This window comes from Notamacropus eugenii, chromosome 7, assembly GCF_028372415.1.
Source record: "Notamacropus eugenii isolate mMacEug1 chromosome 7, mMacEug1.pri_v2, whole genome shotgun sequence".
In the NCBI taxonomy this organism is placed as follows: Eukaryota; Metazoa; Chordata; class Mammalia; order Diprotodontia; family Macropodidae; genus Notamacropus; species Notamacropus eugenii.
In genome coordinates, this window is record NC_092878.1 from 102,058,372 (window position 1) to 102,081,579 (window position 23,208).

The 23,208-nt window shown below is 39.5% G+C and overlaps 2 long non-coding RNA genes across 2 annotated transcripts in view; both read left to right on the forward strand.

Moving 5' to 3' along the window:
- LOC140513564 (uncharacterized) overlaps positions 1 to 21,409 on the forward strand; it is a 31,236-nt gene extending 9,827 nt beyond the window's left edge. Inside the window, exon 2 of the long non-coding RNA XR_011970232.1 lies at positions 21,217 to 21,409. This is a non-coding gene — a long non-coding RNA (uncharacterized lncRNA). The remainder of the gene's footprint in view (positions 1 to 21,216) is intronic.
- Positions 18,475 to 19,007, forward strand: LOC140513566 (uncharacterized). The gene is made up of 2 exons (XR_011970233.1): positions 18,475 to 18,629; positions 18,746 to 19,007. It is a non-coding gene; the product is annotated as an uncharacterized lncRNA (long non-coding RNA).
- Positions 21,410 to 23,208: the final 1,799 nt, after the last annotated feature.

A 23,208-nucleotide genomic window follows, 5' to 3' on the forward strand; every position in this document is an offset into this window, starting at 1 on the left:
TGTCTGATTCTTTCTGGCCTTCTTGCTGTTCTCTTTTGTGCATTTTTAAAAAGATGTTTTAATGATTATTCTTTCTTTATTTTTTTGCTACTCTATCCTCCCTCTACCTTTCATACACCAGTTCCACTGGACAAAAAAAGCCATTGTTAGCAAGTCTATGTAGTCAAGCAAATCAAATTCCTATATTGGGCATGTGCCCAAATATATGTTTTAGCCTATATCCTCTCTGTCAGTAGGTGGGCATCACCAATCCTTTGGAATCCTAGCTGTCCATTTTATGGATTGGAGTTCTTGAATATTTTGTAATATCTTAATTGGGGCATTGCAAGTAGAATACATGTACTGGTTAAAAAGACTCTATGTCTCTTTTGCTTTGTATCTCTTTCTAAGCATAGGCAAGTGATGTTGAAACGGACATTCGCACCATTGATGACAGCCTTATGAGTTTAACATATAAAGAGTAACTGGGTCCCTCAGGTGGAGCATACTGGAAAAGAGGGGAACTTTCTATTTTGGGTAGGATGACTATTGACAGGAGAAGAAGCCTGATTGGCCAGAGCCTCTTAGAGTCATGTGTCTGTTCCTTACTCATCAATGTGGTGCACCAGCCAGGGATAGTGAGTGACTCCCTGCCCTGCATGGTTGTAGCAGGTAGCATGGCCCTTAGCATAGCAAGTCAACACTAAATGACTCAAGGGAGCATCATTTAGACCCCAGCAGTGGAAGCATTTGTTGCAGCCTTCAGGTCCTAGCACAAGGGGGCAGTGTTTGGATCCTGGCATAGGTGGCAAACCCTAGCAGAGAGGAGATTGCCAGACCTTGGTACAGGAGAGTGTTGGCCCAGTATAGCTCAGGCACTAGCAGAAGGGGCAGCCCTTGAGACAATGGACAGTCCTGCAGGCTGCCAGCCTAGCAGAAGTGAATAGTTATCCCTTCCACATCATAACATTCCCCATTTTGGTTTCCATATATCTCAAGTCAGCATTAGTAATTAAATTGGAATTTTATGGGAGTTTTGCAGAAGCTACAGATGACACAGGAAAATTTTAGAAACCCACAAATGCATAAAATATTTGCATAGTATTATATAATACCAACCCAAATTTTACAATGAGGTACTATTGGTCGGTTGTTGTCCTTTGCTCTTGAAGAGGACCAAAATGACGTCACTATGCTAGTCAAGTTACAGTGTGTCCAGCTGTGGCTGATCAGACCAATACAAGCTCGGAATGCTCTACCCAGGTTGGGTGCAAATAGACCATGTGAACATTTGGGGTGGATTGTCTAAATATGCGCACCTCATGTTTCTTTTGGCTACTTCAATTCTGCATTGCTCATAGAGCATGGCACCTTCTCTGATGAGGGCACACCATGTTGAGCTGTCCTGTGCCAGTGTCTCCCATGTCACACAATCAATTCCAAAGTTCTTAAGAGAGACCTGGAGAGCATCTGTGTATTGCTTGAACACTTGCCTTGTGTGAGTTCTCCCTAAAATAATCTTTTTGGCAAGCATACATTTTGCATTTGAACAATGTGGCCAGTCTATCTGAGTTGCACTCTATGAAGCAGAGTTTGAATGCTTGGCAGTTTACTTTGAAAAAGGACCTCAGTGTCTGGTACCGTGTAATGCCAGGTGATCATCGGTATTTTCCTAAGACAATTCAAATGGAAGTAGTTCAGTTTCCTGGCATGGTCCTGGTATACTGTCCAGGTTTCACAGGCATACAATACTGAGATCAACACAATGGCTCTATAGACCATCTGTTTGGTAGTCACTCTAGTACCTCTTCTCTCCCACACTTTCCTTTGGAGCCTCCTAAACACTGAGCTAGCTCTGGCAGCACATGTGTTAACCTTATTATCAATGTGTACATTCCTGGAAAGTATACTGCCAAAGTAAGTGAACTTATCCATAGCATTCAAAACTACTCCATTTGCTGTAACCAATGGTTCCACATATGGATGGTGTGATGGTGGCTGATGGAGCACTTGTATTTTCTTGATGTTAATTGTTAAGCCAAACTTAGCACAAGCATATGAGAATTGACCCACACTTTGCTGTATCTCATTGATTGTGCGTTGAGTGCACAGTCATCTGCAAACAGAAAATCATGCACCAACACTCCCTCACTTTGGTCTTGACTTATAGCCTTTTCAAGTTGAAGAATTTATCATCAGTGCGTTATCTGACCTTGATGTCATGTTCTTTCTCATTGAAGGCATTTGACACATAGCTGAAAACATTTTGCTAAAAAGCATGGGAGCAAACACACAACCTTTTGGGGAGTTTTGCTGAAGCTGCAGACAAACAGAAAAAGTTTAGAAACTCAAAAATGCATAAAATATACGTATAGTATTATATATTATGAACTCAAATTTTATAATAAGGTACTGTAAACATTCCATAAAAGAAAAAGAAAAAAGAAATTCAGACTTCTTCTCTGGTATGAAAGAAGGGTCAGAAAATGACACAGATTTTCTAGATTTTCTAGATTGCAAGGGGACTGCTCCCCAAACTTCTGTGATATGGAAGGGATGACTGTACCAGAAAAGACCTTGAAAGAAGGGAAGTTTTTTTTTTTTAACAGAAACACTAATCATGCCACTCCTCTGTTTTTTGCAATGTGTGGCAGCTTTCTCCAGTAGCCCTCAAGACCAACTTTGAGACTAAATTTTTCCTTCCCAGGAATTGATACTAACAGGCTTGATAGAACCAGATGAAAGTCACGGTCCTACAGTGGAAAAACACCCACCACCTGGATTTGTAGTCAGAGGGCCTGGGTTCATGCCCCTGCCTCTGCTCTACATTCCTTGAGTGATTTTGAGTAAGATACTAAACCTCTGTTGGCTTCATTTTCCTCTTCTGTCAAAGGAGATCTTGGACTAGATAACCTTGAAGATCTTTTTCTGCTTGAAAGCTATGCATTCATTCTTTCAGGTTACATCTGGCTGGTATTCTCAGAGAAACTGTGCTTTTGCAGGTATTTTGGTAGGAACCATGATTTTTAGAAATTCAAAGAGAACATTCCAGCTCCATCCCTCCATTCAGCGTATACCCTCCTGGCCTGAAATGAACATGACGAGCCTTCAGATTTTGCATTGTCTGTGTGTGGATCAGCAGGACTGATTCTTTTGGCAACAAATGTTGTTCATTTATTTTGGCTCCCTCTGCTGTTTTATTGGCAAAGAATGTAAATAAGAAAATTTCCCAAAGAGAGGACAGGGAGTGAAATATTAGCACCAAATTTGGAATGCTTGGCAATAACTTTGAAACTTTCTTTTCAAAAGAAAACAATTTATGTGAAAGAAAAATTTAAATCCTTTTCAGAAATGGGGCAGCTATTCAATTCTGTCATTCCATCTTCTTACCTGGGTTGAGCATGATAGTATAGATAACAAGAATGTTCACTTACTTCAGTATTTAAGACCCAGGATTTCATTGGTGGAAAGTCTACGTTTCCCTCACCAGTGAAGATTGCAGCCTCTCCATGACTTAGGAGATGGTGCTGATCCAAAAATAAATAAAAAGTTTATTGGGAATGTTTATTGAGTTTAGTCTATCTATGATCATTTAAGATTTAGGTGACATATCTGATTGCTTCTCATCTCAAGGAGGGAGGAAGGGAAGGGGGATGGGAATAGAATCTGGAACTCAAAACCTTAAATAAAAATATTTTTAAAAACAGATTTAGGCGAGTTTAATATCTATTACCATAAAGGCAGCAGCATGATGTCATGCGGAGGTGTCAGGCTCACAGACCGCAGAACTCCCAACTGGGCACAGCCGGATTAACGTGTAATTGGGAAATGTTCAACAGAATAAATAAAAATACAATGCAACATAAATAATGCTGATTTGTGGTTTCCTAAATCAGCATGTATCCCAATCCAGGGATCATGTTTCTGTTTGAGTTCAACAACTACTGTGTGGGTAGGATCCTGGACCTAGACTCACGTTTAAACTGAGTTTAAATCCTGACAGAGAGGGAGAGAGAGAGAGAGAGAGAGAGAGAGAGAGAGAGAGAGAGAGAGAGAGAGAGAGAGAGAGAGAGAGAAAGAGAGACAGAGAGACAGAGAGACAGAGACAGAGACAGACAGACAGAGACAGAGACAGAGACAGAGAGAGACAGAGAGAGAAAGAGAGAGACAGAGAGACAGAGACAGAGAGAGAGAGGGAGAGAGAGAGAGGGAGAGAGAGAGAGAGACAGAGACAGAGAGAGAGAGACAGAGACAGAGACAGAGAGACAGACAGACAGACAGACAGAGACAGAGACAGAGAGAGAGAGAGGAGAGAGAGAGAGAGAGAGAGAGAGAGAGAGAGAGAGAGAGAGAGAGACTAGCCAAGTGACCTTTGATGTCACTTACCATCTCTGGGCCTCAGTTTCCTCATCTATAAAATGAAGGAATTGTGATCTCTTCCAGCTCAAAATTTCTGACCTTAATGTTGGAAACACGCCGTTCTCACCAAAGCAACTCAAAGACAGAGTGGGCAGAGGAAGGCAAACTTATTTACATGTCTGGACGGGGGTGCTGCTCACAGAGAACCAAATAGAACAGAGCCCCATACGGAGGCAAAAACAAGTTTAAGTATTGTTTGAGAGATCAGACTTCCTCTTAAAGTCAGGATTGGTCCAGACTCCTCAGGTTTAAAACCTTTCTGATATTCCCATTACATAACAATCCTTGGTGTGTTCCCTCCTCCCAAACATGCTTCAATATAGATCCCATAATTAGAAAATGGAGGGATAATTTTATGTGGCGTGTGTCAGTTAATATGCATGAAGCTTATTAAGTAAGCGCAGCTGAGGGAATACCTTGGCCTCATCTTCCCCTTTCTTTTGGCACTTTCCTGCCAATGCAGGACCTTGAAACTTCTTTTGATCAGTACTCCCTACAATCCTCCCTTGCTATCACTTAGCTACTAAATGTTTCATTCTGTGGAGGATAAACAAACTTTATTCTTTCTCTTTCACATTAAGATCCTACGTGATTTACTTCCTAGAGGTTGCCATTGTCTTACCCACTCCATTTGTCATGTAGACAAAAATAATAATTTCTAAAAATTGGTTGAAAATAGAAGGATGACTAACCATCAATAAGGTTACCTTAGTAAATTAATTCGAGGAGACATTACTCATGCATATAGTTTACTACTTTAGGAATTGTAATCACTGTTAATGTAATTGCTTTTGCTTTTTTCTCCCAGATAACCCAAAAGTTTAAAAGTCATAGCTCTAGCTAATTGGTTCAACAAGTATTTATTTAGCCAAGAGGCCAGAGTGCAAATCTAGGTTTGAGAGGATAAGACTGGACCAAGACTTTGGTTAATTTTTCCAAGCACATGGAAGTGCAGATTTCCTTTCCGTCTATTAAAAAGGATGGAGACTAGATTGAAATAGGGCAGAGTAGAATTCCTCCAAGCTTAGTTGGAACAATGCAATGGGGGCCCTTAGGGGGTCAGAGGGTACTAGAAGCCCAGGGGGAATCAAAGATAAGAAAGGGCTAAAGTAATGGGGGTGGGGGGGCACCACAGAAGAAAGGAATAGAGAGCAGTGACAAGCTTCCTAGCAGCTGCCTTATCTCCCTAGTGGTGACAGTTCTCAAGCAGAGCCCAGGAAACAACATTCAAGGCCATTGAACACCCTATCATCCCCTAGGTAGACTCTCTGAAAAGGTGATGTTTATTTTTTGTTGAGTTCTCCCACCTCGCTTTCTTCATCCCCTTTCCTGTCTCTTGGTTTCCCTTGGACTTCCAGTCAACTCTGTTTAAAGTCTTCTTGTGCTATGTGCATACAAGACTGCACCACATAATTGTCTTCAATGACTCCAATTTATAACTATCTACCTCATCAAAAACTCCTAATCTCTCAGTATGTCTGTTTCAGCTGAGTCTCTGAGGAAAGTTGATCTTTAGATAAACGATTTAGGGACCTGAAAGTGGAGTCAAAGAACACAGTCACAAATATATCACATGATTTTACAAGGATTGTGGTGTGCCTTAGACTCTTTAAAGATACAAGCTTGAGAGATAAGGCTTTAAAAAAAAACTCTTTTATTATAGACATTATCAACAAACTTTCAATATGCAAAGAACAGAAAAGAGATAGAATATAAAACTGGGGATTTTAGGGTTGTTACCTTTCATATGGCTGCGTTCATTGTGTCAAAGGTTGCCTCCTTTAGACAACAACAATTTAGATGAGTCTTTCTAAATTTCTCTAAATGAGAAGTGATTAATGGACAGGTCATGAGACTTATTGAATAGGGTAATGGACTTGGTGTTATGAAGTCCTGGGTTCCAATCTTGCCTCTGATACATAAATTGGGTTACCATATAAGGCACTCAATTTCTCTGAGCCTCAGTTTCCTTATCAATAAAATGGGCATAATACCTACAGTATTTGCCTCTCCAAATCATTAAGAAGTTGAAGGAAAATAACGTAAAGTTCTGTATAAATGTCAACTATTATTATTCTTGCTAGAGGAATCCATAAAATTGCATCATTGTTATATCTTTATTTTAGGAAGTGTGATATGATCCTCCAAAAATGCATGTTTAAAAGAAAAGGAGAAAAAGTTCACACTTTAAAATTATGGCTCTAAAATCTGAGTTTAAAAATAATAACCACCTCCATCCATTTACAGTATATACACTCTTGGATGTACGTGGTTGTTTGCATGTCGTCTACCCCATTAGAACGTGAGTCTCCTTGAGGGCAGGGAATGACAGGCTCCAGTTTTTCTATACGTTCATTCCTTCCCAGGGTCTTTTCAGAGACCTCTCCCTGAAGAGAATCTGGAAGCTCATGTCTTTCTTTCACCAAACTGGAAGACATTTAAGATCTCTCCTCTCCCACTCATTCCCCTCATGCAGGCATTAGGCATTGAATAATCACTACCCACCAGAGGCAAGTCTTAAACCAAGCTTTGATCTCCTGGATGCATTTGTATTCCCAGAGCTTAGCACAGTGCCGGACATATAAAAAGTGCTTATGTGCTTGTTGATTTGCTGATGCATGTCAGTGTCTCTTCTTTCTTTTTCCTTCTTCCTTCCTTCCTTCTTTCTTCTTCCTCCTCCTCCTCTTCATCATCATCATCATCATCATCATCATCATCATCATCATCATCATCATCATCTTCTTCTTCTTCTTCTTCTTCTTCTTCTTCTTCTTCTTCTTCTTCTTCTTCTTCTTCTCCTCCTCCTCCTCCTCCTCCTCCTCCTCCTCCTCCTCCTCCTCCTCCTCCTTCTCCTCCTCCTCCTTCTCCTCCTTCTCCTCCTTCTCCTCCTCCTCTTTCTCCTTCTCCTCTCCCTCCCCTTCTCCCTCTCCCTTTCTATCTTCCTTTCTCTCTCCCTCTCCTTTTCCATTTTCCTCTCTCTCCGCCTCTCTTTCTTCTCCTTCCAGGCACCTATAGCTTACTATAGTTTGTAGATGGTAATAGAAAGAGCACTGAATTTGCCCTTAAAAGCCTTAGGTGCTAACTATGTTATTTTCTAATTGTATGCCCTACCATCATGACAGGTAAAGAAAGATGCAAAATTAATGCCTCTGACCATACTAAAGACAAAAAATTTCTTCCCAAATCAGGAACTGATGAGAGGTTTGGAGCCAAAAGACATAAATAAATAATTTTCCTGGGCTGCTGGCAGAATGACAGCATTTCCATTACAAAAGCAATTTTCTTATTCAAATTCAGATTGTTCAGGGGGGAATGAGTTCATGGTGCTCCATTTGAGTCATTGCATGGACAGCCTCACCATGCTGGACTCTGCATTTAGTGCACTCCTTGTTCTAAATGAAACATGTATAAAGTTGGATAGATCATTACACTGGCTATTGTGAGCGAGCATTCAATAATTTCAAAGCCAGTCCCTTACAGAGAAGTCTTCTGTGCCTCCACGGATCCATGATCTCATCAAGGTGCGTTTTCCCTTCCATCCATACATGCCTATCCTTTGTCACTCTTGTCCAAGTCCTCACATAAATCTGCCACAGGGGCCAACTCATTATGTTATGTGGCTGTCTTCAAATTTCTGGACACTGTATGGATATTATTCATCTGCCACTCAAAGTTATGCCTTGCTCAAGCTATTTTAAATAGCCCATCCTTTTTTTCTAACCCTGTGTCTTTCTGATGCTTTTACGTTTCTCACATGAAATATTTCATTAATAATATGTTACAGCCCATCCGTATCCACTCACACCTCCATTACTGTTTGGGTGACACTCAATGTCTTTGAATTAGAGGGTCACAAATCTGGAGTTAGAAGGGATCTAATTTTACAGATGGTGAAACTGAGGCCCAGAGAGATTAAGCGATGTGTCTAAGTTGCATTAGTTAAGTGGTGTGTTAATTAAGTAGCATGTGCCCAATACTATAGATGTTCAGAGACAGAGACAGAAATTGAATTCATATCTTCTGAGTCTAGAACTGGAGCTCTATACTGCCTCCTGGTGGTCATATTCCATTATTCACACACATATAGCATCCCTGGACGAATGCTGCTATTAAAAATAGGCTTTTGTTTCAGGGAGAAGCCTGGGGTCATTAAAAGCATCGCACTATTTCTAGAAGGCAGTCTAGACTTCTTGTGTTCAACTCAGCCCAGCAGTGTGTGTCCAAGATATATGTACTAATGGACTAGCTTTGTGGGTTTTCCATCCAACTTCATGACATCCTTTGTACATTAGGCATAATTTATCCACTTGCTTTTCTCTGAGTGGATGACTAAGTCAAATTATTCTGAGTGATCATGAATCTCATTATTTGGAATATGGCTATGAATCTCAGCAATATTTTGGCTCTCTCCCTCTCCCCACCTGTCTTTCTCGATCTCTCTCTGCCACCCTCTCCCTCTCTCTCATTTCTCTCTACCCCTCCTTCTCTCTATATCCCTCTCCCTCCCTTTCTCTCCCTCACTCTTTCCTCCTCTCTCCCTCTTTCTTTTTCTTCTTTCTCTCTCTTCCTCTATCCTTTTCTCTCTTCATTCCTCTCCCTCACTCTTTCTCCCTCCCTTTCTCTCCTTCTCTCTCTGTATCTCTCTCCTTTCTCTTTCCTCCTCTCTCCTTTTCTCCTTCCACCCTTTGCACCCTGTCTCCTCCTTTCTTCCTCTTTCTTTCTCCAACTCCCTGCTCTCTCTTTCCCTCTCTCCTCTCTTTCTTCTCCTCTCTCCCCTCCTCATTCTCTAGTGCCACTGGAAAGACTGGACCAGTAGGAGAACATGCATCTAGAAGACACACCAAAGACAAACACAAACAGATAAACACAGGGGCATAGTGATACTAAGAGATGGTTACCAAAGGAAAGCAGCAACATCGAAGAAGATGACCTGTTGCTCCAAAGAAGAATGTCATCTAGGTACTCAAGAAAGGACTTCCCATAACCAGGAATTGTAAGATTATCATTGGCCCCATGTGATGTTTGTCATTGACCTGTCAGTCTGTATCCATTCCCCCTACAAGCCCTATGTGTATTTGTAGAGAGTGTGAACCAGACATAGGGAAAAATGTTTTGTACTAGTGGTTCTTCTTGTACCATCTGAGTGCATACTATTGCTAAAAGCTAATTGAGCCCCCGACTCACTATCAATGGGAATCAAATGGATAGTAGTTAGTAATCAAATGTACTGGAAACGCCAGCCCCTCAGCACTATCTCTAAAATCATGAAGAAAGCAGTAGCAACTGCTCTTAGGGGATGCTGCCTGTCAATGGGAGTAAGAGTAGTCTGGGAGGGAGAGGGGAGGACTTCTACTTCTTCTACTAGAGTAGGATAACTAGCTCTTTTGTAGTTTAACTTCTTCAATGACTGTTTTTTTTAATTGATGTTTTTTGAGCATTTTACAAATATTTTTCTCAAAATACTTACGTATTTCATTTAAACCTAATGACAACATTGTGAGATAGTTAGGGAAGAATTTCAGTAACTAAGAGTCCCCAAAAAGGATGTATGATTTGTCCAGGGTTACCCAGCTAGTTAGTGGCAGAGCTGGGTTTAGAACCTGGATTTCCTGACTCCAGCATTCTTTCCATTATATCATGATCCCCATATCTTACTTTCTAAGTGGACACTAAGGAAAATGCTTTGGCCATAATGATATCCTTTCCACATCCATTCTATGACTATAATTTGTTTTCTACTGGCAGTCTCACAACTAGTTTCTACAGATTGTACAAATGCATTTCTCTTCCCTGAAAGCATTTCATCCCATACAAAGGAAGTGTAGGTTCTCAGATGACTATGGGAGAAACCAATATTTATTGATTACCCAGAAAGCTGATTCTGAAAGAGTGCTTTCATACATAGTTGTCCTATAATGAAAATGAAAAATGGAGATTAGGACCTTTCTTGTAAGGATCTCAATGTATATTGACTGCAAAGCTAAAGAACGTTGAAATAATTTTCACATCCAATTTGATCTTAGCAACAAATTTGTCATGTAGGAAAGACAGGTTATGTATTATCACCTTTTTAGAGATGAAACAACAGAGGCACAGGGAGGGTAAATGAGTTAACCTATGATAAGAATGGCCATTGGAGACCATTGCATCCATTCTTTGAGGACTGAAAAAATGTCCTGTATCCATGGCTAACATACTGTCTATGGGTCAATTCTGGTGGTCAATTACTTTTTCCTTTTGGTCCATCTCTATGATTCCCAAAGCTCCAAGGCTATCATGATTGACTAACTCTATGCCCAGAGATCCCAGACCCCAAGAAAGGAGCTCTGGATTGATGTAAAGCTCAAATCTCAAAGACTCAGAGATGGAAGGGGTTAATAGAATGTAAACATCTTGAGAGCAAGACTTATTTTGTGTTTCCTTGCATCCTAAGCACCTATCCAAGTCCCTGACTCTTAGTAAGCATTTAATAAATGCCTGATGAATGAAAGAGTGATAAATGAATGAATGATTCCCAATCCATCCAGTCCACATGCACAAGAATCCCTTCTGCAATATACCCAATAAGTGCTCATCAATTCTCTATTTGAAAATGTATATTGAATAATGAATTTATTACATCTGAAGTCAGTTTATTCCACTTTTGGACAGCTATAAGGAAGTCTGTTTTTTAAAACTTTCTTTATTAAAGTAAAATTTTATTTTTGTGGTGAACAAAAATTCATTTTCTGTCCCTCCCATGCCCTTCCTCCAAATGAAAACTGACTTCAGATGTAATAAAGGAAAACAAAGTCCTTGTAATAAATTTGCACAGGCAAGCAAAAAAAATTCCCATATTGATCATTTCCAAAAATATATATCACTCAGGAGGTAAGTAGGCTGCTTCATTACTGGTCCTCAGAATTTATTGTTAGTTATTGTCTTAATTCACATTCTTAACTCTTTCAAAGTTGTTTGTCTGTTTAGTGTTATTATTTGGTTCTATTTTATTTACCCTAGATCAGTTCATAAAAGTCTTCCCAGGTTTTTCTAAAATCATCATTTCTTGTAACACAAAAGTATTAGGGAAGCTGAAACCTCCCTCTCCACATCTTTCATTCTTCTTGTCTTAGTCCTGATAGGACAAGTTTAATTTCTCTTCCACTTAACAGTCCCTTCAAATATTTGAATGTGGCTAGTAGCTCTTCCTTGAGTTTTCTCTTTCCCTGGCTATACATCCCCAGTTCCTTTAACTGATTCTTTTATGCTGTGGTCTATAATTCTCTGACCATCCTGGTTGCTTTCCTCTGGACACATTCAAGTTCGCTAATGTCCTTCCCAAAATGTGGCACCTGGAACTGAACACAACATTTTAAATGTATTCTAAGTCATTGAATAACTATAATAATGATCAATGTAAAAGAGGAAAGAGGACTATTCTGTTGAGAAAGCAATTTGATGATTAAAAATAACCTTTGAGGCAGAACTAAACCATTTGCATTCTTCTGTATATATCTATATAGATAATTAGTACATTTACGTATTCATCTACATATTTATATAATCCTTTGCATTGGGTATGTGTTATATATACATGCACATACACTCACGTACGTGATCTAGGTAATGTAGGCTCTGATAAATATTTATTCTTAGGAGCATATGATTTAGAGTCTTAAGGAACCTTGAATATTTGGTAATTAAACTCCATCATTTTATAGAGTTGAGAGAATCAACACAAAGTGGGTAGCCACCGAACTGAATTGGTTGAGGCATCAATAAGACACAGAAATGGAAACAGGAGACCAGTATGTTTTAGTTTTGCTACTAACAAGACATGACATTTTGAGCAAATTTCTTAAGCTCTTTGAGTTTTACTTTCTTCAATGGTAAAATGAGAAGGCTGGACTGTAAGAAATCTAAGACTCCTAGATTTATGATTCAATAGCATAGAGGAAGAGTTCTAAGACAAATTTAGCTCAACAAGCCGCTCTTCTGGTATTGGTGTTGAAATCTAAGCCATCCTTCTGTGTCCAGACAGGACTGGGCTTAGGCCACTATAGATTGATTAGTAGGTACCTTATCAACCTACATCTTTGAACTATAATGTCAGTGATTATTTCTAGATACTTATGTGCTTATGGATCATCCTTAATTATAAACAAGTATTCTGTATGCCAAACTGAACTACATTGAGATAAAGAAATCCTTTCTCAGAAACTCTGAGTCAGTAAATTTAAAAAGACAGAGTGGTGTTGTCTTAGGGATAGAACGCTAGACTTGGAATCAAGAAGACCTGAGTTTGAATCTTGTCTTGGACCCTTACTGGCTGTGTAACTCCTGGGTTAGTCACTTCCCTTCTCTCAGATTTGGTTTCCTTATCTGTAAAGTGAGGAGGTTGGACCTGGTGACCTTGATGACCTTTCTCCCCTAAATCTATGAGTCTCTAAAGAGATAAATAACCAGGTCAAACATGACCCAATATAACTGCCTTTCCAAAATTCAACAATAAATTTTAATATGTTCGTGGACCCACATTCATAGAGCTCACTGACTTCAAAGGCTACATGTCTGACTCCCTCTTCTTACAGATAGGAAAACTGAGTCACAGAGAGGTTATGTGACTAGCCCAAGGTCAGCTGGGTGGTAAGCTTCAGAGGCGGTGTCTCAGCTGAGGTCTTCTGACTTCAGAACCGATGCTCTTTCTACTGTACTGTTTCCACCATTATTTGAAATAGTTCCAAATAATATTTCTTTGCTTTCAGAATCTAATATTAGTACAATCAACATGGAAGGAAAAAAATGCAGAGTTGGTTTGTTTGCTTTGGTAGACTGCTCAAGTAAAGGAATGTCAAAGGAAAACTGCTGTATGTTTATTCTACTTGTGAATTAGTGTTTAGATATAGATACTGGAAAGGTGGGGGACTATTGGTATACAGTGAGATATACATCGTCAGACTTATCCAATGTCTGCTTACCTGGGTCTTTTTGATGCAAGGGAGGGTTCTGTTGGGGAGGAGACAGAATTTGGGAAATGAGAGCTACATTAAAAAAAAAACATCCATGAAACATTTATTTACTTTACATTTTTTTTAAAAAAAGAAACATCTGAAACTGCTGGAATTTTTTCATCAAGTTCCTTTGTTTTCCCCTGGGAATGATTCTTGATTAGACCAGAGAAGTGAACATTTGGTCTCCACATTCCCAGGCCCTTTCCTCACCTGTTTCAAGCTGGCCTTTGACCAAGAGCAGCTGCAGCCTGTTCCTCAAGTCCAGCCATGTGGCCACTGGCAGGAGCTCAACCATTTGTCCTTGGAATCTTACTTGAACCGGGGACCCTGGCTGAACATAGCCCTGCAAAATGGGCCTGGATAGACACAGAAGGGGGCTTGGGGCTAGGGTTGGGGAGGCAGGAATGAACCAGACAGAGAAGGAAGCAAGAACTCTAACACGATTCAGCTGGCAGTTTCTTCCCATGGTCAATATCACATCAAGGGTGAGAGTGCTGTTTTCCTAAGTGTTGCCTTATCACTCACATTTTGGGCTGACAGCTACCTCCTGGATCACAGTATCTCCTTCCCGTATTACTGCCTCCACATAATTCCTTTTCTGTAAGGAGATAACCAGGAATGGTTATCTCCTTTTGAGTTGGTTATCTCTTAACTCATTTAGGAGTTAGTTTCCTTTAAATTCAGATAAGTAGATTTAGCCTGAACCAGCTTTCAGGGGAAGAATCTGTGGGTTGAGAGAAGAGGAAACAGATAAGAAGGATAGTAGACCAAATTATTCCAAATAATAAAAATTCTTGTTTATATAGCATGGCAAAGTTCATCTCATACTTTCCTCACAACAGCACTGTAAAGTAGGATTTTTATTTTTTTGGTCTAGACTGTATGGTACTCTCAGTGTGGAAGCTCCCTCTTTCTGTTGCATATTGCTAGTTTGTAATCTTTGATAGTTCTCTGGGGCATTGAGAAGTTAACTGAATTGTTTACGGTCTTAGAACTATTATGGATAGGATCTGAACTCAGGTCTTTTCTGAGTTTTTCCAAGGATAATTGGAATTTCCAAGGATAATTCTCCATTCTCTGCTGATTGAATATATGGTGCCAATAGTATATTTTCCATTTTACAGATGTGGAAACTGTGACTCAATGAGATTAAATGACTTTTCCATAGTTTCATAGGTGGTAAATCAGGATTCAAACTCATCTCCTGCTTTGAGATGTAGTAGAAAGAGCACTGGACCTGGAACTAGAGGATTTGAATGTATTTTATTTTTTTTTAGTTTTTATTACTTTGTTTTCAGTTTTCTACAATCACTTCCATAAATCTTAGATTTTCTCCTCCTTCTTCCCCCCTCTCTCCTCCCTCCCTCCCTCCCTCCCCAAAACAGCTCACAATCTTATAACCCATAGGTTCTACAATACATTCTTATTAAATACATTTCCACCAGTCATGTTGCATAGAAGAATTAAAATGAGAGAAACCATGAGAAAAAGCAAAACATAGCACAAGAGAAAATATTTTACTTCATTCTGCAATCCAATTCCATAGTTCTTTCTCTGGATATGGAAGGCATTTTGCCTCAAGAATCCATCGGGAATGTTTTAGGTCTTTGCATTGCTTTGAAAGGTTAAGTCTATCAGAAAAATTCCTCACACACTGTGGTTGTTACTGTATACAAAGTTCTCCTGGTTCTGCTCCTTTCACGCAGAGGATTTAAATTTAAAACTCAAATCTGTTACTTACTGTGTGATCTTGGGTGAACATTTAACCTCTCGGAGACTCAGCTTACTCATCTGTAAAATGAGAAGGTTGAAACAGATGGTTTCAAAAAGTCATCGATGATCATATAAGTCTGTGTTCAACTTCCTTTCCACCATGGTCGGGGAAAAACCCTAACAAAAGACCTTCCTGAGAGGCTAATGTCTGTAAATCCTTGTGCTATAATTCTCATCCAATCTATACTACTGATTAAAAAGTCCCATGCACTTTTTTTTTTTTTATATTCAGCCATGGCCTTTTGAATGTGCAAGGGTTAGGTGGGTAGGGGGTGATTAGAAGATTCATTATATGAATTGGGTCCCCTAGGGGAAATGACTGACTCTGGGATCCTTATTTTTCTGAGACCCTCGTTGGATACCTCTCCCTTGAGTGATGATGAGTGCCTCGTGACTCAGTTCTCCTTTGATGACTCTATGCTACACATATTCAGTTTAACATCTGATAGCTTCTGCCTCTGGCTGACTACATTCACCTATAAGAACTCAACAGCATTTGGTAGGGTTTCTGGAATGATGGAAACTACATTACTCTCTATTCACCTGCTCAACCACCCTGGGCCAGACCTTCATCATCACTTGCCTGCCCTATTCCAATAGTCTTCTAGTTGGTTCATGTCTCTTCTCTTTGATCTGTACTTCATACAGCTGCCAAAATCATTTACTTAAAGCATGGGTCTGAAGACAGCTCTCCATTCTTCAAAACCTTCAGATGCTCTCTAAGTCTCCAGGATAAGAGCTAACTAACATTTATAGAGACTTTAAGGTTTGCATAGAGTTTTACTTATATTATTACATCCCCACAACAACCTTGTGAAGTGGGTGCTATTATTATCCCCATTTTACAGATAATGTAACTGAAGTTGAGGCTAAGTGATTTGCCCAGAATGACACAGGGTCACAGTAAATATCTGATGCAAAATTCAAACCTAGATTCCAAGCCCGGCACTCAATCCACTTTACCATGCCTCCTCGATAAAATACATGCTTCTTAGGTAGGCATTTATAGTTCTTTGTTATTGAGATCATATCTTTGTTCAGTCTTTTTCTGTCCATGCACAACTCTTTGTAACCCCATTTGGGATTTTTTTTGGCAGGATATTGGACTGGTTTGCCATTTCCTCCTCCAACTCATTTAGCAGATAAAGAAACTGAGGCAAACAAGAGTTAAGCAACTTGCCAGGGTCACATAGCTAGTGTCTGAGTCTGGATTTGAACTCAGGAAGATGAACTGTGCCACCAACATGCCCCAACTCAAATCTAGCTCAAATGAACTTTTCATCATTCATTTCCTTTTGCTCTCCTTCATGGACCTATTATTCCAGTTCAAATGACTCATTTTCTTTGCCCCTGAATTCTGTATTCCATTTTCCTTCTTCACATCTTTGTCAAATGCTCATGCCTGGGACACACTGTCTACCTTACCTCTGCCTCTCAGGATTCTTAGCTTCTCTCAAAATTCACCTTAAGTGTCATGTCCTGCAGGAAGTTTTTCCTGGTCCCTGCAGGTATTAGTCTTCTCTCCTTCCTCAAATAACTTTGTGTTTGTTTATATGTGTATAGGTTGTATATTCCCAATACCACATAAGATTCTTAAGGGTAAGAACAAATGAATAGTCACATCTACACATTGGTAGTATCTCCTTCTGCATCTCCACTCCACCATCTCTCTACCAAGAGGTGGGAAGCAGAATTCATCAGCAGTGTTCTGGAGTGGAGATTGGTAAATACATTTATCACAGAACTGTGCTGCTAAAGGTATTGAACTAAGCATACTCTTTGACCCAAAGATGCCACTGTTATGTCTGTACTCTAGAGATCAAAGAAAGAGAAAAAGGATCCATATATGTGCTCACTTTACTCCACATCGGTTCATATACATCCTCTCAGCTGTCTCTGAACTCGTTTTTGTCATTTCTTATGGCATAATAATATTCCATTCCATTGCTATATCATAATTTATCCAGCCACTCCTTAGCTGATATCTACCCCTTTAGTTTCCAATTTTTTGCCACAACACTTTTTTTGGTGTTGTGTGTAGCACCTTTTGAGCTGCTAAAAATAGTTCTGTACATATGAGTGCTTTTCTCTTGTTCTTTGATCTCTTTGGGATGTCTACCCAGTAGTAGTATTACTAGATAAAAAGATATGAACAATTTAGTGATTTGGGGGAGGAAGGAATTGTATGAAATGTTTTCCCAAACAGCTGGATGACTTTAGAGCACCAATCGCGTGTTAGTTTCCCCGTCCCTTCCTAGATGCTCCAGAAATTGTCATTTTCCTTTCAATCAAGAGAGCTTTGCATCACAGGCAAACCAGCTACTATCCCTCTTTCGCTAGTCCCCCCCCCCCCCCCAAATAGGGAAATATGGGCAGTAACACTCTTTCCTAATTTCTCCCTTAGCCAAAGCACAAAAGAAATTTTCCCTTAGTCAATACCTCTGTTTCAACTTTTATCCAAGAGCTTGGGAGTCCTTTAAACTGGTTGGGAGAAGACCATGGAAGGGGAAAAAATTTCGTGAAACAAATCACCTCTGAAGGAAGCAACTAGTTCTTGTTTTTGTTTTTGTTGACCAAATCTCTTCCCACAACTTAAATCTGATTATTCATGACTCATCCATATGGATGAAGGTCTGGATTCATGGGACTTAATCTTTCTCTGATATTTGGGAGCTTATGAGAATTATTAATAAAAATCAGAACCATAAGATTTTCCCTCATTTGAATCAGCCCTCAGTCTGGCACTATGGACACAGGTTCGAGCCTTGGTCCTTTTATTATATATCTCTGTCCATTCACTAGCTCTCTCCTTTGCAGCCCATCTATTTGAAAATAAGGTAACACTAAGATAAAATGTAGTAAGACTGATCATATTTTACCTAGATGGCCAAAAAATTCAAACTTCTGAAATATAAATTAGAACAATACCTTTACAGAACAGAGTAAGCAGAAACAGTGTTGCATGATGGAGAGAATCTGAGTTAGAAAAAATTGGGTTCAAACTCAATGACACTAGCTGTGTGAACTTGGGCAAGTCACTTTATCTATGCCTCAATTTCTTCATTTGTAAACTGATGGAACTAGGTTTGATGGTCTCTAAGGTGCCTTTTGGTTCTAATTCTATGATCCTATTAATTATCTTCTGTCCCATTTGGCCAAAGGGTAAAGGGGAAGGAGATACCAAACTTCCTACCTTTATATCTCTTTCCAGCAGTAGAAAGTTAGGAACTACCAGTCGGTCTGACATCTCCTCAGAGTTTCAGACTGTTCCAGTCTGGTTGAAACTAGAGGCAGCTGCAGTGCCTGGGGCTCAGGCCCCACAATCTGTTGCACCATGATGTTCAGCTGTTCAGTCTTAACTCACCTTGCTCAGTCTGCTCCTCATATCAGTGCTGAAGATAGCCTCAGTCCCTCCCTAAGTGGGAAGAAACAATACTGGGATACATTGGCAAAGATCCAATCTGAAGGGTATGAGTTGGAACTTTGAAGTTGTTCTAATTTGCAGTTCTCTTATTGTATCTAATTTAGAGCATTTCTTCGCATGCTTATTGAAAGTTTGCCTTCTCTCCTCTCCTTTTTCCCAGAGTCGGGTCAGCTTTCCAAAGAGTGAAAGTGTGATGTAAGCCAACGTGCTCAGAAATGGATAAGAAGGATTAGCAGCCAGAAGAAAAGAGTTGCTCCCTGATCTGACCAGTTATACTCGCCCTTCCCTTTCCTATCCTTTTCCCTCCCAGAAAGGTTTTGTCATGCTCACAGAATGAATCAAAGTGTGTGAACTGCTTACCCCTTATACCTAGTTTTTATGTAGTACACAAATTATGCTTCTCATTAAATGTGTCAGATTAACTTTGTTGTAAATTCTGATTGATTTCAACACTACTCTATGCTGAATCTTTGTACTTTGTTCTTTAATGATATGATCTTTTGAAAATTTAAGTAAATTAGGACCATTTATTTCCACTTTTTTTTTTCTTTTGCCTAAATCAATACTTGTGAGTCTTTAGTGTCTACCCTGAGCCCCTCACTGGGGTCTGTATAGAGTCTGAAACTAGACAAAAGGTTTGTTTTTATCCAACTGGATTCTTATGGACCTTTCAAGGTTTTCTTCATGCACCATTAGCAGGGGCTCCTCTGTTGAAGGATACTTTGAAATCATCCTCTTAACATTACCTTTCTCCTGGCATATAGGAATGTTTTCTTTCAAAGAGCTCCTAAATTTTATGTTTATTCATAGGTTTTAAACTTTTCAATCAGAGAAACAATAAAATTTAAAACCATTTCTAAGTAGATTGTTCTATAAAGCAGACTCTTTTCTGAAAGAACATCTTACATTTTATACAATTGCATTTCTTCTAACAGTCTTTTGACTTCCTTTAAAATTTTCTTGGCCATTAAATTTGCTGAGCACACCCACCCTCTTATTTGCACAGTTGTGGTGAAGTGGACAGAGAGGCAGATATGGAGTGAGGAGACCTGAGTTCAAATCCGGCCTCTGACATATTTAGTGTGAGCCAGGGCAAATCATTTCATTTCTCAAGCCTCCTGATTGCTCTGCAAAGACTAAAAGTTTCAGGCAAGGTGCCACCCTACACTGGTAAAGAAAACTCCCTTGTCAGATGTGTGGCTTTAATGCCTGTTAAACCCTGTTAGTTCAGGTTGGATATCAGGGGGAAGAAGAGCCACTCACAAGCTATGGCATCTTTTATACAAGGAGGCTTGCTTTGCTCCAGCACAGCAAAGATATGCAAGGATGAGGTAGTGTTTGTCCTTCTACCCCATCTTCATATTGACCCAGATCTGGTCAGCAGGGCAAAATAAAATGACTCATATAGACTTCAGAAATCCACTGAGTCAGATGATGACCTTTGATGACCATACAGCTTCATCAGGGACAATCAGGGCAGCTTGGTCTCCTTTTAGGTAAAGTCTCCCCACACTGTGAGCATATATGAAGAAGCTGTGTTAGGCAAACGTTACTCTTATCCCTATTCTATACTAATGAAATCATAGATCAAGTTGAAAAAGTACTATAAGAAATTTAAAAAATGCCAAATACTTGGGGTACCTGCTTATTTATTTATTTATTCATTCATTCAAGAGGCATTGATTAAGGACCTACTATAGGTCAGCTGCTGTGCTTACCACTGGGGATATAAAAACAAAAAAATGAGATTCTTATCCCCCTCCGCAAAGTTTACACTCTATTGGAGAGAAGCAACATGTACACAAATAAGTTAAATCCAAAACATAGGAAAGTACAGAAGGTGGTACAGTGCGGTGCGGTGCAGTAGAACCAGGAAGACCCAGGTTCAAGATTTGCCTATGTATATTGACTGTGTAGCCCTGGAGCCTGCTCTCTGCAATATCTGAGACTAGGAATTGCAGAAATGGTGAAGACCGACGCTGACAGAGGGAGTTTTCTCATCCAGGAAATTCCTATATCAATGAAATCACAGATCTAATCCCTATCAAAAAGAAAAACAAAGCAATTATGACGTGGCAGAGGGCAAGGAAGGGCTCTAATAATTGGGGTAGGCAAGGGTCAGGAAGAACTTATATGACATAATATTGAAATGTTTTGAAGAAACCTAGGAGTTCTAAGAAGTGGAGGTGAGGAACCTGAAACCTAGTTAGAGACAAAGCAAACATAAAATATATAGGACTATCAATTTGGAGCTGAAAGTTTCCTTAGAGGTCATCAAAATCAACCCCCTCAAGTGAAGAAGTAAAGGAATAAACTTTTTAGCAAAGATTTACAGATTTAGGGCTAAAAGGTTAGCTAGTTTGACTCTATTATTTTATAGATGGAGAAACTCATCAGTTAAGTGACCTGTCCAAGGTCACAGAAGTAGTAAATGATAGGACTGAAATTCAAACCGGACCTTTGACTCTAAATCCAGCGTTCTTTTCAATGTACTATGAATTAGGAGAGGACAGATGAAGACATTGAGGGTTTTGGAGTTGGAGAAATGGAGAAAAGCAATAGATACTTTCAGTTTTTTCAGTAATATAGGAGGTGTCAGTGGGCTCACTCTTTTTTTTTTTTTTTTTCCAGATGGATGGAAGAGTGAGTTTGGGAGCTAGAGGAGAGGAGAAGAAGTTTGGAACAGCACCTGAAGAGACCATGATAGAGTTCCCATGAGAGAATAACAAAAGAATTCCCATGCTGCTACAAGGATATGCTCTGAGGCTACTATCGCAACTTGTTGAGTCTTAAGAAGATTAAAAATCAATCCCGTTTCATTTTCTTATTGCTTCTATTTACAATTAATTGATTTTTGTCCTGTAATTGCTTAAATCATTGGGTTTTTTTTTCCTCTGAACTTAATTCAGAGATTCAGCTGATCTGTAATGGGTTCAGTAAAAAAATCCGGTTCTCTTACTAAGCCTGAAGGAATTTAGCTCACCTTGGAGGATGCAATTTGCCATTAGGGATTTTGGCTTAATATCTTCATACCAGCAAGTTATCCTTGAAACATATCTGGTTTGCTGTCCAAAACATCTAGGCCACTATCATATACCTTGACTCAAACATGCAAGATAGTGACCTAGACTCAGGAGGAAAGAAACCCCTCCATACCAAACTTCCAACCAATCATGTTGCTCCCCTTGCCTAAGCAATGTAACCAGTTGTTACATTGATGTTGGCCAATTATATGATTTTTGATCTGTGCTATGCTTACAAAAGTGAGTTATATCCTCAATTCTGAGTCTTTGGCATAAATGAAGGCAAACCATTGACCCATTTATGGACAGCTATATGTGTCACTGTTAATAACTATTATACTACTCAGAGAAATGTGCTTCAGTTTACCTTTTCGTTAAATTTCAATCATGACAGTCTCCATGGTAGAGCCACTATATTCCATCAGGGATCGAAGAGTAGACCTAAGGAACTTGGTATGCCTTTCTAAAGCTCACAAACTCCCACTGATGCACTGCCACAATTACCAGTTGGTATCAGTTAGACAGCTAGACTTAACTAGCTTTTAGAAAGGGGTGCTTTTTATAATGGTATAAGAACCATTTCCTCCAAAGTCTGCATCACACTCTCCCACAAGTAAAGAGAAAGTCAGGAGAAAGTGGACCCAAGTTTAAAGAGTACATGCAGCAAAGGGATAATTCCCAGCTCCTGAAAGTCTTTTTGCTGAAGTCCTCATGTTTCCCTGAAATATACTGTACCATTTTTTGTTAATACTGTGAATCTGCATCTAATCCAGTCTTGGCTCCCAGTGCATACACAGCCACCAGCTGTTCCAAAGATGCTTCCAGGACATTGAGGAGAAAATAAGAAATCCAGAATGTACTGGACTCTTCAGACAGTTTGAGACTTACAAGGTCTTTCTCTGACCAAGGAGGTGAGGTAGGATGGGGAAAAGATCGAGACAGAGACTAGAACCAGGGGCCCATCAATTCTCCTTTTGATTGAATGTCTTGGGTTCTGGTTTTATATAGGATCCAGAGGACATGACCAAGACCCTCACGCAATCAGAATAGACTTCCCCTTGTACCTAGGAAGGTGTCTAAGCTTCATTCCCTTCTAGTGAATAATAAAGATATATCCAATAAATGAATCAGGATGAGGCTGCCATCTTTTCACTTACTTTAAGTGAGATGAGGTAATTATCTAGGCTGACTCCAATTTTACTCAGAAAAGAAGAACCCATTAAGATTATACAACATGAATCTGAATGATAATTTCAGCAATATGTCTTTCAAACTACCTAGGTTTGTTGGCCCCCTCTTTTCATAAGTTTGCTCTCTATAGGATATGAATATATCATCATATAGCATCTTCATGGACTGTTATCTGCTCCTTACTCAGTTGGTAACAAATCTCTTTCCATTCTTGGTGTAGGAGGCAGCTGGTGACGAAGCAAATATAGGTCAGGCAGACCCAAGTTCAAATTCAATCTCAGCCCCTTATTAGTTATGTAACCTTGGCAAGTCATTTCAACTTCAATTTGCCTCAATCTCCTCAGCTATAAGATGGGGATTATAATAGCCCCTACCTTACAGGTTTGTTGCAAGGATCAAATGAGATAAT